This window comes from Ochotona princeps, chromosome 12 (genome assembly GCF_030435755.1).
Source record: "Ochotona princeps isolate mOchPri1 chromosome 12, mOchPri1.hap1, whole genome shotgun sequence".
Taxonomy (NCBI): Eukaryota; Metazoa; Chordata; class Mammalia; order Lagomorpha; family Ochotonidae; genus Ochotona; species Ochotona princeps.
This window is the reverse complement of record NC_080843.1, coordinates 49,024,635-49,041,063: the sequence shown is the minus strand read 5'-3', so window position 1 is coordinate 49,041,063 and position 16,429 is coordinate 49,024,635. Positions and strand designations below refer to the sequence as shown.

Here is a 16,429-nt window from a genome sequence, read left to right as displayed (position 1 = left end):
AAAGAGGCCCTTTATTGTGCTTTGCACACAGCAGAGAACTTGAGGAAATGAGCAAAAATTACATATACCTCTGTCTGTCACACACATTTGGCTTTCAAAAAGTTATCTAAAGACACATGGAAATAAAATATAAACTGGCATTTGTATCTTGGCAGTATTCTTTGTGTTAGCAAAGGTTGGAAACAATGATGGGCTACACTACAGAAAACAGGAACAGTGGAACAATCCCAAGTAGCTGGGGCCCTTTCTATCTTCTTTCCCCAGAGTTCATGAAAAACAGAATGCATAAATTCTTCACATATCAACACAGAATGATCTACAGAATATATTATGAAGTGAAACATCATAGAGGTATTTAGAGTGAACTGTAGTGGGAGAGAGATTTCTCTAACTAGTTTTGCCATTAGGGTCATGTATATTTTACCTATTCAAAAAATAGATAAGGGAATTAAGTAATGAGAAGAAAAGCCAGAAAAGGAACTGCACAAATTTATACAATTATAACTATTCAAATAGCATTTTGATAGCATAACCACAATAGAAAAGTGATAATTTTTAGTGTTTTTAGAATATACAGTTTGGACTTTTCCTTCTTACTGGGATATAATTAGGAGTATTATCCTTGGTCTGTTACTGTTTTGAAAGCAAGTTACATATATTATTGAATAAATTTGTTGTTAAATGTTGAAAATTGTTGGGACAAAATCCCATAGAAATGTATCAAGACTATGACTTAGGAAAATTTCATTTGGGACCAGGGGTAGCCTCGTGGTTAAAGTCCTTGCCTTTCATGTGCCAGGATCCCATATGGGTGCCAGTTCTAATCCCGGCAGCTCCACTTCCCATCCAGCTCCCTGCTTGTGGCCTGGGAAAGCAGTTGAGGATGGTCCAAAGCCTTGGGACCCTGCACCCGCATGGGAGACCTGGTAGAGGCCCCTGGCTCTTGGCTTCAGATTGGCGCAGCTCTGGTCATTGCGACCGCTTTAGAAGTGAATCAGCGGATGGAGGATCTTCCTCTGTCTTTCCTCCAATCTGTATATCTGACTTTCCATAAAAATAAATAAATCTTGGGCTCGGCGGCGTGGCCTGGTGGCTAAGGTCCTCGCCTTGATCTCATATGGCCGCTGGTTCTGGTCCCGGCAGCTCCACTTCCTCTCTGTCTCTCCTCCTCTCAGTATATCTGACTTTGTAATAAAAATAAAACAAATCTTTACAAAATAAATAAATAAATAAATAAATCTTTTTAAAAAATGTTTGAAAAAAAATCCTTTGACAGATTAAGTAAAATGAAAGTTCCGAATAATGCAGAACTAATGGGTTGGAGCATGTGCTGGGTGACAGAGCTCATGCTGTCTGTATGTGTGCTGCGTCCTTTGGATCTTGCAGTTACAAGCTGAGAATTGTGATGTGATCTTCCCGCTGGGTTACAGTGGCTCAGTAATTCGCTTCAGTTCAGCCAGTTGCTAAGCAGAGGATTGAGGCCGGAACCCAGGCTATAGAGCACTAAAACATTTGCTTTCTCTACTTCATTATTACAGGAAGTTCATCAAAAATTGAGAAGAAAGACCATCAGATGCAAAGTGTCCTACTTACACCTACAGTCACTGCTGAGAAAATGAAGATGGAGACTCAGAATCAGTGGTTTATATGTTCTTCACCCGAGAGCAATAAACTAAAAGAGAGACGTGTAAGTATTTTCTTCCTTCAGGTGGGAGCAGGGAAGGGGTATAAACGCACCTTCTTAGAGTTATACTGATGTTGCCGGTGAATTTCACGAATGTTGTCATTCATGACTGACATTAGTAAACAGTGGAAAGTGAAAGTACAGTGAAAAAGTTCCTAGCAGCCATGGGTTTTCATGATGTTGTTAACTGCAGAAACCCTTCAAAGCTTTTGTGATACATTAAAACTCTGTTACATTTGATGCCATTAAATTGTAGGATGCTCAGAGAGCTAAAACTTTACCAAACATGGAAAGACAGCATCATTAAGTCAGGAGGGTCTTTTCATAGCTGTTTTGTAATCCTGGGCCTTGAATATCTTAGCTGCAGTAAGGTGGGTTTCTCCCTGTTGGAGATGGGGGCTGGTGACCCTTCAGAGGTGCTCGGGGCCCTTCACCCAAGCCAGTCCTTCATACATCTACTGTTTTCCTTGTTGATAAAAATATAATTCATTCTGTTAAATATTGATTTTTAAAAATGATGATCTTGAGCCTGGCATGATAGCCTAGCAGTCCTTACCTTGCATCTGCCGGCATTCTGTATGGGCTTCAGTGCTAATCTTTTATGGGCACCGCTTCCCATACAGCTTCCTGCTTGTACCCTGGGAAAGCAGTCGAGGATGGCCCAAAGCCTTGGGACCCTGCACCAATGTGGGGGACCTGGAAGAGGCTCCAGGCTCCACGGTTTGGATCAGCTCAGCTCTGGCGACTGCGGCTGCTTAGGGAGTGAATCAGTAGACAGAAAATCTTCCTCTCTGTCTCTCCTCCTCTCTGTATATCTGCCTTTCCAACACAAATAAAATAAATCTTACCAAAAAAATAAAGATCTATTTATTTTATTTATTTGAAAGGCAGAGTTACACACAGAAAGGAGCCCAGACAGGGACAGAGACAGAGAGATCTTTCACCTGTTGCTCTACTCTTCACCCCACAGGCCACAACAGCTTTGCTGGGCCAGGCTGCAGCCAGGAGCCAGGACCTGCATCCAGGTCTCCCATGTGGGTGGGCAGGGACACTGGCACTTTGGGATATCCTCCTCTACTTTCTCAGGCACATTAGCGGGAATTGGATTGGAAGTGGGATGCTGACATAGTGACTTCACGCAGCAGTGACTTAAAGTACTATGACACAACACCAGCTCCTAAATACTATATTTAAAGGGCCAACCACCTGAAGTAACTGGGATAAGGGAATTCTCCTGTTTTTGTCCTGCGTTTTCAATTATGTGAAAGGCAGAGAGAGAGAGACAGAGATAGACCTACATAGAGATCTTCTATATGTGAGCTTCCTCCCCAGATATGTGTAATAGTCTCAGTCTCCCATGTGGGTGGCAGGGACTCGGGTATTTGAGCCGTCATCAGTGCCTCCCAGGGCATACATTAGCAGGATTCCTTGACAGGGGCTGTGAGTACACCAAGTCATGTCTTAACCACTGTGCCAATTCCCCTCCCTGCATTCTCTTTTGATTTATCTGTATTTCACTACGATGAAAAATTAATTCTGACTGTATATATTTAACAACAGTAAGAAAATATGTTGGGCCCAGCGCAATAGCCTAATGGCTAATTCCTTGCCTTGCATGCTCCATGATCACCTATGGACACTGGTTTGCGTCCAGGCTGTTCTGCTTCCCATTCAGCTCCCTGCTTGTAGTCTGGGAAAACAGTAGAGGATGGCCCAAAGCTTTAGGATCCTGCACCCAAGTGGGAGACCTGGAAGAGGTTTCTGGATCCTGGCTTTGGATTGGCTTGGTTCTGGACATGTAACCACGCAGGGAGTGAACCAGCAGACAGAAGATCTTTCTCTCTGCATCTGCTTCTGTCTTTAGAACTGCCTTTCCAATAAAAATAAAAAAAAAATTTAAAATATTTATTTCTAATTTTAATTGGAAAGTCAGATATACAGACAGGAGGAGAGACAGAAAGGAAGATCTTCCATCCACTGATTCACTCCCCAAGTGACTACAGTGGCTGGAACTGAGCCGATCCAAAGTCAGAGCCCAGAGCCTTCTCCAGGTCTCCCACGCTAGTGAAGGGTCCCAAGGCTTTGGGTCGTCCTCAACTGCTTCCTAGGCCTCAAGCAGGGAGCTGAATAGGGAGTGCGGCTACCAGGATAAGAACTGGTACCCTTATGGGATCCCACTGCATGATGAAAGGTGCCGACTTTAGCTGTTAGGCTAGGGCGCCAGGCCCAAAAACAGATAAATCTTTAAAAAGAAAATATGTTGCATTTTCTATAAGGATTTTGAAGATTAATTGTGAAACATTTCTTTTTGACAGAGGCTGTATTGATCAGTGGCTGGTGAAGTTTCAAAACACTGAAACAAGTTAGCAGATGATACACAACTTCCAGGGTAAGCCACACCCACCATCCTCTTTCCTTGTTTTTTCGTCTTTTTTTTTCCCCCAGTTTTTGCAGTAGCATACTTTTGAGTTCTTAAGCACATGCTTAGCACTGCATTAGGTAAAGCTATCAACACACAGCAACAACAAAAAACTCTACCATAGCCATACATAATAATGAAATCCCAGAATGGGTAGAAGAAGTCTTGATTCTTGCCCTACACCCAACATGTGAGATACAAGATCTGGTATAAAAATAGGGTTTGAAAAGAAGGTATTAAATTGTAATAATGAAAACTGTTCTGGACCTACAAACAAAACTAATATATCCTGTAGGTAAACAGGAACAGAAATGACCATGTGCCCTGGGGAGGCTGTGGGTCTCTGCTGGCACAGGAGCTGTGTACCTGGGTGGTAGCAGAGCTGGAGATAGTAGAGTTAAAATCTCCATTATTACTCCTGGTTACTAGCTCACAGTCACTTCAATTTGGGACCTATATTTCTACTCTTTCCACAATTTCTGAAATTCTACAGTGGAAGGTTCTTATTTTGAAAGTGTATTTACTGGGGCCAGGTGCTGTGGCCTAGCGGCTAAAGTCCTCGCCTTGAATGCCCCGGGATCCCATATGGGCGCCGGTTCTAATCCCGGCAGCTCCACTTTCCATCCAGCTCCCTGCTTGTGGCCTGGGAAAGCAGTCGAGGACGGCCCAAACCTTTGGGACCCTGCACCCGCGTGGGAGACCCGGAAGAGGGTCCAGGTTCCCAGCATCGGATCGGCGCAGCACCGGCCGTTGCGGTCACTTAGGGAGTGAATCATCGGACGGAAGATCTTCCTCTCTGTCTCTCCTCCTCTCTGTATATCTAACTTTGTAATAAAAATAAATAAATCTTTTAAAAAAAAGTATTTAGTTTAGAAGTACAGAATGTAAGAGCTCCCTTCTGCAAGCTTACTCCTGCAGCGCCTGCAACAACTGGAGCCAGGGTGAGAAATTGATTCAGGCCTCCCAGGGTGGGAGGCAAGGGCTCAAACACTGAAGCCGGCACCCAGACTCCCAGGGTCTGTGTTAGCAGGCAGCTGAAATCAGAAGGCAGAGCAGGAAATCTATTTTTTTTTTTCAAAGATCTACTTATTTTATTTAGAAGTCAAAATTACAGAGAGAGGAGAAGCAGAGAGGTCTTCCATCCACTGGTTCACTTGCGAAATTGCTACAACAACCAGAACTGGGCTGGTTTGAAGCCAGGAGCTGGAAGCTGCTTCCAGGTCTCCTATATGGGTGCCTGAATCTAGCCACCCCAAAATACAGGCATTCTATAGGGTTCTTAACTACTAGAGAAGTACCTGCTGTATGTATTTTTTTTAACTGACACAAACTGTAGATATTCTTCATGGTAAAACCATTCAAAATTCTTGTAATTTCTTTTCTTGGAAGAGCGATATGCAGTATGTTATTTTTATCTTTTGTCACCCTGTTATGCAGAAGAGCTCCATAACTTCTTACTGCTAGGGTGCTGCGGTTGTGGCACAGGGGCTTAGGCCCCCACTTGTGATGCCTGGCACTCCACATCAGAATACTGATTTGAGTCATTTGGGGAGTTAACCAGCAGATGAAGGAGCTCTCTTTCTCTTTCCCTCTCTGTCACTCTGCCGCTTAAAGAACCATATGAATCTTAAAAATCATTAAGTAGATAAAATGACAAAAAGAAAACCCATACCAACAATAGCTTCAACATCTAGAGAAATGGTTAAACAAATTGTTGTACAACAATATTAAGGAACACCATGCAGCTCTTTAAAAAAAAAGAGGGAAGTAGTAGCTGCGGGCATTAGGCCTAGTGATTGAGACTGGTTAAGATGCCACGGTGTCCTATATTGAAATGCCTCCTAACTCCAGCTTAGTGCTAATGCAGACACTGAGATTTTTGGTTCCTGTCACACAGGTAAGAGACCTGAATTGCATTCCTAGTGCTGGCTTTAGCCTAGCACCGTCTTAAGGAATGACATTGGAGATCCCTGTGTGTCTCTCTGCCTGTCAGTTTAAAAGAAAAAGTAAGAATGAAATACATATAAAGAAAACAAGAATCTGATATAAAAAAGTAAATTATCATATCATTCCTGTTTTAAAAACTTTCTGGGGCTGGTGTGATAGCTCAACTGGCTGATCATCCGCATTACGCTAGCATCCCGTATGGGTGTCAATTTGTATCCCGGCTGCTCCAGGTCCCTGCTTGTGGCCTGGGAAAGCAGTTGAGGATGGCCCAAAGCCTTGGGACCCTGCACCCATGTTGGAGACCTGGAGGAAGCTTTGGATTAGCTTGGCTTTGGGGCATAAGCCAGCAGATGGAAGATGTTTGTTTCTCTGCTTTTCTCTTCTTTCCAATAAAAATAAATCAAACTTTCAAACAAACAAACAAAAACAACTGTTCTCTGTGTTTTCAAATAAACCTGTGTCTGTTTATGCTTAGGGACATGGAGGGAGAAGAGGCTCTAAACTGTTTGCAGTTAACCACTGCTAACTTTCAGAATGCAATTAGAAAGAAAGGCAAGAAATGTTCTAATAGCGAAGTGTGTAACTTAAGAAATCAGATTTATGAAGTACATTTATTTACTTATTTGACACAGATTCAATCTGTTGGTTCATTCTTCAAATGTCAGCAATAGCCAGAGCTGGGAATCAAATCCAGTTCCTCCTTGAGGGTGGCAGCAACCCAGTACTTCAGCAATCGGTGCTGCCTCCTAGGGTCTGCATGGGCAGGCAGCTGGAACCAAGAACTGGAGCTGCAGAGCAAACCCAGGTGCTCTGCAGTAGTCTCAATGCCTGCCTGCTCTCCCAGCTAGCTTTTTTTAAATGAGCATTTATTTTGATATTAAAATGCAAACGTGCATATTTTAGAATCATGTTTTTAGTTAGTAAAATAAGATGCCATTCTGTTTGCATTTGTTAAAGATATCTTTCTGTATTTAAGTTATTGAAAGATTATATTTAGCTTTCCTACTCTAGAGCCTATTTTCTAGTTGTCAGAGTTGTGATAAAATGGGTTTTATAATGATCATGAAATCCACTATAATTGCTGAACTAATTCCATGGAAATTTTTTCCATTCAATAAAGTGCCTGCATGTTTTATTACAAATGCTACATGTTTGTTTGCCATAAATGGCTTTGTTTAATCTGAAAATTAAATATAGTCTAAAGTGCTTTCATTATTAACCGGCTTCATAACCACGCAGAATGAGCTGCTTAAGAGACCAGCTTCCCTTGACATTTTCAGCTGGGTTATTTATAACTCAAGGTTTTCTGCCCCTTCACTCGGCCTCTGTCTTTCTTTGTCCTTTCTATGTTCTTAGATCCTGTTTTCCTTCTTCGCTCCAGAGCACCACCTCACAAACTGTACTTGCAAAGGTTTATGGCAGTTATAGTAGGGTTTCCTAACAGAACATTTGTTTGTTGTAGAAAAGTGAAAGTATGTAAAAACTTGGAAAATCAGAGTGTGATACACCTTATAAAAAGAGAATTGTTCCTTTACTAAAAGGTATCTTGTGTTCCTGATTCAGCAAGAACTTTTCATAAAAGTAACTTACTGCAGAGGGGAAAAAAAAAAAAGAAAAAGCAGCAGATCCAGCAAAAAATGGTGGGGAAAGATAAAAATCATTACCATTCCCCCTTGGTTCTAGCATGTTGCTACGCACATGAGAAAGGTTAAAAAATTCATGAAAATAGAATTAAAATGTTTTTTTGTTGCAGAATATTTGAAATCCAAGTATATGAACAATCTTTAGAATGTTTGTGGAAATACGTGTTATGAAATAAATACAGGAACTTAAAAATTTTATTGCATCAAACTAAGCTTATCTTTCAATTGCGTTTTTTCTCATTTTGAAATTCCTCCATAGATAATAGCTCAGAATTCCATTACCTAATTTTTTAATGTAGTTATACAGTTTTGGTGATGTTTGCATGGTTAAGAATGCATGCCCATGTGGACCACTAATTAGGGTGGGGAGGGTGGAGGAATGGAGGAAAGTCGGTAAGACAACTGTTTTCAGTCTCCTTCTGTTCATGTATCTGGGGAAAATGGGGAGAGGGCTGCTTCTAGCAGCCCAACTGCCCTTGGATGGGGGACAGGCATCTGATATCCCAAGGTCCCCAATGTGGAGCGTAGTCTGAGGACACTGCTAAAGTGGTTTCCTAGGTCTGAAATGCTGTTGACTTTGTTGCTGCAAGGATGAGGAAATCTTACCAAGGTCCATTGGCTGACAGTCAACCTTAGAGTCAGTTTGCCCAGATACTTGCTGTCAAAGGTTTGCTGGGAAAGCTGTCCAGTTTGTTCTGCACTCCGTGGTACTAGATGTCCTCCACAGGCCTCCGTGAACTGAGTGTCGTGTCCCCCAAGCTCATCTGGGCATGCAGTCCACTGCACAGGCTTCAACAACCGAGGAAACCCAGTCCTGACATATGCACATCACGGTCAGACCACAGATCCTGTAATTTCCCTCACAGATGGAGTTTTAAGGCTAGTGGTCCAGACTCTGTCCATGATCTAATTCTTACCATCATTTTTTCTTATTCCTTAAATTGGGGAATTGGTAGACAACCATAAGATATATTTCACGTGCTTGCTTCGGCAGCACATATACTAAAATTGGAAAGATATATTTCACTTGGTGCTGTGATGTGGGGTCAGTGTATGCGGAATTCTAACTATTAAGCTGAGGATTCGGTGTGCATGAATTATATACCTTTCAGCTTTTCTTCTGACTCTGTTCATATGTTTGAGGGTTTTTTGGTTTGTCTGTTTGTTTGATAACACCAAATTTCACTTCGATTAAATACACATTTAGTTACCCTATCATATTTCTCTTCAGTTGACCTTGAGTCCTGCGTTTCTGAGAAAATGGAAGTGAATATCCACTTCCTTATTTCATTCTTCTTTACTTGGAAGGTCTTTTCTTTTATGACTAACTTATTTTATTTGAAAGACAGAGTTACACTGCGAAAGGCAAAGACACACACATGCATACATACACACACAGGTCTTCTGTCTGCTGTTTCACTCACCATATGGCCACAGTATCTGAGGTTTATTTTACTAAAGCCAGGAACCTAGAAGTTCATCTGGGTTTTGTCTCCCACATGGGTGGCAGGGACCCAAGTATTTGGGCCGCCTCCTGCTTTCCCAGGCATATTTGCAGGGACTTGGATGGATGGGAAGTGGAACAATTAGGGCTTGGACTAGCTCCCATATGAAATGTTGGTGTAGCAGGCGGCAGCATACCTGGACAACACAGTGCCAAGCCCCTGGATAGTCTGTAAACTTGCACTTTCTTCTCATTTGTAAAAAAAACCATATATGTATTATTCCCCTAGGGAATTCACCTTTTCATTTATTATCCCTTCCACGTGGGCTTAAGAATAATTTATGACTGATTAATTAGCCCTTGCTCATCTTGTGTCTTCTAAGAATTCAAAGGAAAAAAGGCAAACAGAATCCCCTTTTATTAGTCATTGTAGCTGTTCTTCCATTTCTTATCCGGCATTTCGAAATGATAACACATGGTGGTATATGCTCATGGCTCCATTACCTCAACCTGAATCTTTTACAGTTTTGTGCAGACCTAATATTTTTTTGCATACTACTTGTCCACTCTCATGGAATGTTCTAGGCATGATGTGGCAGATCCATGCCACCTGGATCAGAAGGCATGAAGTCCTTGGCCTGCTTCAGATGTGGTATTTTTACAATGTGCTCTGAGTGTCCCAACCTAGGTTTTGTCTTTCAACCTCGTCTTCTAGAAGGAATATGAATTCTGGACCAATCTGTTATGCTGAGTGGGTTTCTAAAGGCCTCTTTGCCTCTAATGCATTTGCTTTGGGAACATCAAGAGTGAACTGCAGGAATGGGATTACAGGGTTAGTCAGGAGGCTCATATAGCAGTCAATGTTCATGAACACTTCTTGAAGGTCTTTTAGTTATTAGAGACAGCACACTTTTCTGTTTCTCCTCTCTGTCCCCAGCCACTGTTTCTTCCGTCGCTATTTTTCCTGTACTGCACACCTGTTTTTGGCCTCTTATTCCCCACTGCTGGAAAGGGCAACGCCCACATAAATTACTCCAGCTATATTTTCTGTTGAAGAATCTAGTTCTGTGTGTTAAACTGCCTGTGAATGTCGAAACCCAGAAGTCTTGCTGTCACCTCAGACTTGTTATCAAACAACTTTGTAAAATTGATTTTCTTCCTGTGGTCCTCAATTAGATTAAAAATGTCATCCATCTGCTCTTTTACACAGCCATAGAACCTGTTATCTTGGCTGTTATCTCGTTTACCATCCACTTGTCTTCAGTTGCCAAATCTGATAGCCAGAGCCTTCTCTTTCCAACTGCCTAGTGGCCCTGACTATATTCCTCATCTACTGCAACTGCCTTTATTTTCATCACCCACTGTCCCTCCACTTTATTGATTCTGCTTAACAAACTGCAAATTTCGTATTCATGAGATTTTGATCATGCCATAAATCCTTTGTCAGAAATTAGTTAATTCATTAGCCTGTTAAGGCTTTCTCTACTCTGATCCTGTTTTGTTTGGTCTTGTTTTTACTACTGTCATTCATTTGGTACTTCCCAGTCCTCACGACTGAGTTCTGATGCCACCTTCTTTATGAATTCCTTGAGTCTTCAAGAAGTATTTATTGGCTCTTCAAAATTTTTGTGCTGTTTTCTTTGCTCTTCATTTATGATTCTTTTGTGCCTTGCACATACTTATTTTGGTACATATCATATATGCTCAGAATAAAAAGTCCTAGTTCTTCTCTGTGTCCTCAAAGAGTAGATGGTTGTCAGAAGATGCTTGCATGGTTAGATGAATGAATCTTATACACTGAAGTGCTAAGGAAATTTTACTGCCATGCCATTGTTCAGTGTTTAGGGCCACTGTATTTATTTGCATGGTCCAGGCTATAGGAGTTAGGGGGTGATGAAGTCAGCTAATCTTCCCTCTCCTGTCGGTCCTTGTGCTGGGCTGGCATGGGGCTGCTTATGTCTGGAGGAAAAGGTACTGTTTTGTTTCCCCAGGAGCACTATTTGCTGATTAGTCCATATGCCTATAAGACTCTATCTGTCCATTTTTTTGAACACTTACCAAAACACCATGTTTGCTAGCAACAGCTCTGAAAGTCTTGACAGCATTTGTTAAAGTTCATTATGAAATCTGCTTTCTGTCACAAATGAGTTTTCTTTCTAATAGCTCTTTACTGGAATGAACAACATGACTAATGGAGTGTAAGATAAAGCATTATTAATGCACAAATTCTTTGATGCTTTACTATTAATGTCAACTCCATAAATATTAAAAAGCCCTTTAGCCACTGCTAGAACCTTTGCAATTGCTTATAATTTTTGGCATAGACAAGCAGCTAAAATTTTCATTTCTCTTCTCCCTATGTCAACCTTTGGTTAGGAGATTTTGATATAAGGCATACTTTTTTTTTTTTTTTGGTTTGAGAATTAAGTCACATCTACTGGTGTATCTATGTGTGTGGATGTACATATATATGGAAAGCTTCTATATTCCTTTAAGGGATACATGACATATTTGCTGTGGCATAGTGGCTCAGTTGGTAAAGCCACTGCTTGTGAGGCCAGCAATCACTATGGATACTGGCTGCATCATTCCTGATCCAGCTGTATGCTAAAGGCTTGGGGAATCAGTGGAGGATGCCACTGTCACCAATCTTTGAGACCCAGAAGAAGCTCCTGGCTCCTGGCTTTGACCTGGTCTAATCCCTGGCTGTTGTGGACAACGGGGGCGGGGGTGGATAAGTGGATAGAAAATTGATCTCTCTTTCTTTCCCTCCCTCTTTCTCTATGTAACTCAAATAAAATTTTTTTAAAAAGGAATGTTTGTGGCTCCTGGCTTCAGATAAGCACAGCTCCAGCCACTGTAGCCACTTGGGGAGTGAATCAGCAGACGGAAGATCTTTCTTTCTGTCTCTCCTTCTCTCTGTATATCTGCCTTTCCAATAAAAAAAATAAATCTTAAAAAAGGACCCGACGTGCTAGCCTAGTGGCTAAAGTCCTTGCCTTGCACGTGCAAAGGATCCCATATGGGCACCAGTTCATTTCCCGGCAGCCCCGTTTCCCATGCAGCTCCCTGCAGGTGGCCCGAGAAAGCAGCTGAGGATGGTCCAAAGCCTTGGGATGCTGCACGCATGTGGGAGATCTGGAGGAGGCTCCTGGCTCGTAGCTTTGGATTGGCTCATCTTTGGCCATTGCAGCCACTTGGGGAGTAAACCAGTGGATGAAAGATCTTTATCTCTGTGTCTCCTCCTCTCTGTAAATCTGACTGTCTTATTTAAAAAAAAAAAAAGGAGGAGGAGGAGGGAAGGAAGGAAGGAAAGGAGGGAGGGAGGAAGGGAAATAGTTGGAAACCAATGGTGTACAAACAGTGAGGTCAGATTAAAATCCAGGGAGTCTGCATGTGTGTCCTGTATTTTTTATATATATATTGTATCTATGGTAACACTTCTTCTAATGGTATGCTTTAGCCTGCATGGTACAGTATGAATTCAAAACTCCTCAAACATATAATTAATGTTTTCTTGGTATGCTGATGTATGTCTCTCTGGAAAACCTCGTAGAGCTCTTTGTATCCACTACGTATTCAGTAAATGATGCTGATTATATACTACTTGTGACTTCTCCAATGGATCCGCCCAATGAAAGGACTTATAACTCCAGTGTGCACTAGAGGATTTTTATTTTGTGAGTGCAACAATAACTAGTATTTAATCCCTTCTTAGTAACAAGTATTAAGACTTCTTTCACTGTGATTCCTCTTAGTTCTGGGAGTATGAGGGTACTTTTTAAAGTTCTTGAAAAATGGGCTTAAGCTGTTTATTTTGATGTAAGAAAAATGAAATCCATGCACATGAATGAGGTGTCTTCACATAGTTCATGAAAAAATGCATATTTTGAGAAAACTATTTAATACCAAAATAAACCTATCTTTAATATTGATTTCTTTTTCTTAGAAGCAATAAAGTGCTTTGAACAGTTCATGGACAAATAGAATTAAAGGCAATGTACGTTCTCCTTGAACTTTCAGAAGCCCCCTCATTTAATTATTTCCACTTTGTAGAAAAAGTGTTTATGCACAACCAGCTCTCTTTCAAACCTGGCTATCCCTCATTGCAAAGATGGTGACCTGGAATACTGGCCAGTAGGCAGCCAAACAATATTCACAGGCTAGCACCTATAGGGTCTTAGCGAGGCTGTGTCTGTTTATTGTGGAATCCTGTGGAGGTCCCTGAAACATTCCTAGGATATGTGGATTGCTTTAGCAGGCAGGCTTCCAGGCAGGAAGCATCCACACTGCCCTCTGACTTTGGATTCCAGTCGGTTGGGGAGAGTCTCCTTGAGAGCAGGGACAATGGCAACCAGTTTGGTACCCAAGGATCTCATTTCCCTGCCCTTCCAGTCCGGCCATTACAAATATACGCTGGATGATTCTTCAGCTTTTCTTTCCATGTTGGAGCAGTAAATGCTGATGTCCTTGCTGATTACATTCAGGGTTCAGGGAGTCATACTGAGAATTGAGATGTAGGGTTTTGTTACATTTATAATTGAACTGTAGGATTCTAGACTAAGAAATTACTTCAAAGAACGAGAACCAATAAGGACCAATATGTGATATTAGGACATAAAAGCAGATAACTAACAAGGCCCGGTGCGATAGCTCAGTGGCTAAATCCTCGCCTTGCACATTACTGCATCCCATATGGTCACCAGTTTGTGTCCAAGTCCCTGCTAGTGGTCCAGGAAAGCAGTAAAGAATGGACCAAAGCCTTGGGACCCTGCACCAGCATTGGAGATGTGGAAGAAGTTTCTGGCTCCTGGCTTTATTTATTTTTTTTTAAGATTTATTTATTTTATCACAAAGTCAGCTATACAGAGAGGAGGAGAGACAGAGAGGAAGATCTTCCATCCGACGTTTCACTCCCCAAGTGAGCTGCAATGGCCGGTGCTGTGCCAATCCAAAGCCGGGAACCTGGAACCTCTTCCGGGTCTCCCACGCAGGTGCAGGGTCCCAAAGCTTTGGGCCGTCCTCGACTGCTTCCCCAGGCCACAAGCAGGGAGCTGGATGGGAAGTGGAGCTGCTGGGATTAGAACCGGCGCCCACATGGGATCCCGGGGCGTTCAAGGCGAGGACTTTAGCCGCTAGGCCACGCCGCTAGGCCCAGGCTCCTGGCTTTAGATCAGCTCAGCTCCAGCTGTTGCAGCCACTTGGGGAGTGAACCATCAGACAGAAGATCTTTCTCTATATATCTCCTTCTCTTTGTAAATCTGCCTTTCCAATAAAAATAGATGAATAAATAAAGAAATTCTTTTAAAAAAAAATAGCATGGGCCCAGTGCGGTGTCCTAGCAGGTAAAGTCCTCACCTTGTTCATGACGGGATCCCATATGGGCACTGGTTCATGTCCTGGCAACCCGCTTGCCATCCAGCTCCCTGCTTGTGGCCTGGGAAAGCAGTCGAGGATGTCCCAAAGCCTTGGGATCCTGCACCTACATGTGAGACCCAGAAGAGGTCTCCTGGCTTTGGGTCAGCTTGCACGCGCCGTTGCAGCCACTTGGGGAGTGGATTGGCGGATGGAAGATATCTGTTTCTCCTCTTTATATTTGACTTTCCAATAAAAATAAATAAATCGTTTAAAAAAAAAACTCATATAGCTAACAAAGATCTTGGACCTTGATGCAACCGGTAAATTAGTTTAAGCAAGGGTAAGTGCCCTGTTAGGTGTGATTTTTTTTTTTTTTAATTGGAAAGTCAGAGTTACAGAGAGGAGAAGAGACAGAATGATCTTCCATCCACTGGTTACTCCCCAAGTGGCTGCAGTGGCTGGTGCTGAGCCAATTCAAAACCGGGAGCCAGGAGCTTCCTCCAGATCTCTCACTTGGATACAGCATCCCAAGGCTTTGGGCCGTCCTCGACTGCTTTCCCAGGCCACAAGCAGGGAGTGGAAGGGAAGTAGAGCAGCTGGGATACGAACCCGCGCCCATATGAGATCCTTGTGCATGCAAGGCGAGGACTTTAGCCACTGGGCTACCACGCCTGGTACACAACCATTGTTGAATATATAGATGTAGAAGAATATGGATGCTAAGCAACCAGGTAGGAATGTGGCATGGTAATATGGCAAACAGAAGTGCCACTGAGCAAATTCAGTGATACATTCCTTACTGTTTAATTATAATGCAGGTAACCCCATCCAACAATTCATTCATGCCTGGGAGGAAGCTTTAGGAGACTTCAAGGTGCTCTTTCATGCTCTTCTCTAAGGCCTCATAAAGTGAACCCTACTGAGCCCTTCTGTCAACTGTAGGGTTTCTGATTGTTGCATGTTTAGCAAAAACTGTGATTCTTCCCACTGTTTTCCACACTGTTGTCACTCCAAGTGTGACAACCTAAAGCATCTTCAGTCATGAACAAGCATCCTGCCAGGACCCAGGAGGCAGGGAGGCAGACCTTTCCCAGCTGAGAAGCACTGCTCTGATCCTAGTCTTTCCGATTACATAGTCTTTGAATTACCTTTTTGCATTGAGAATGTCATTTATATTCCAAAGAGTTTTATTAGGATATTTTTATTACAGTTACATGTTTAGATAGAAAAAGATTTAAAATCAAATGTAAATAATTCTTTTTTCTTTTTTAATATTTACTTTTTATTGGAAAGGCAGATTTATGGAGAAAAGGAGAAAAAGAAAAACCTTCCAGGCCCTGGTGCAGTGGCCTAGTGGCTAAAGTTCTTGCCTTGAATGCATCAGGATTCCATATGGGCGCCAGTTCTAATCCCGGCAGCTCCACTTCCCATCCAGCTCCCTGCTTGTGGCCTGGGAAAGCAGTCAAGGATGGCCCAAAGCTTTGGGACCCTGCACCCGCGTGGGAGACCTGGAAGAGGTTCCAGGTTCCCGGCTTTGGATCGGCACAGCACCGGCCGTTGCGGTCATTTGGGGAGTGAATCATCGGATGCAAGATTTTCCTCTCTGTCTCTTCTCTGAATATCTGACTTTGCAATAAAAAAAATAAATCTTTAAAAAAGAGAGAGAGAAAAGGAAAGATCTTCCATTTGCTGGTTCACTCCCCAAGTGGCCCAATAGCTGGAGCTAATCTGATCTGAAGCCAGGAGCCAGGAGCTTCTTCAATGTCTCTCACGTGGGTGCAGGTGTAGGGGGCCAAGCCATTCGGTACTGAACTAATCAATTTAATAACATACCTTTAAAAATTCTTATTCTTGTGGCTGGCATAGCAAATTAATTCTCTGCTTCCACTTCCATTGCTGCTCCCTGCTAATGTGCTTCAGAACGCAGCAAGGAT

At 42.4% G+C, this 16,429-nt stretch overlaps 1 protein-coding gene across 1 annotated transcript in view; it reads left to right on the top strand.

Moving 5' to 3' along the window:
• The window catches only part of CAB39L (calcium binding protein 39 like), a 97,448-nt gene that overhangs the window by 11,437 nt on the left and 69,582 nt on the right, over positions 1 to 16,429 (top strand). The window contains exons 2-3 of the mRNA XM_058670783.1: positions 1,543 to 1,687; positions 4,000 to 4,073. The gene's annotated coding sequence lies outside the window, so the exon portion shown is untranslated. The remainder of the gene's footprint in view (positions 1 to 1,542; positions 1,688 to 3,999; positions 4,074 to 16,429) is intronic.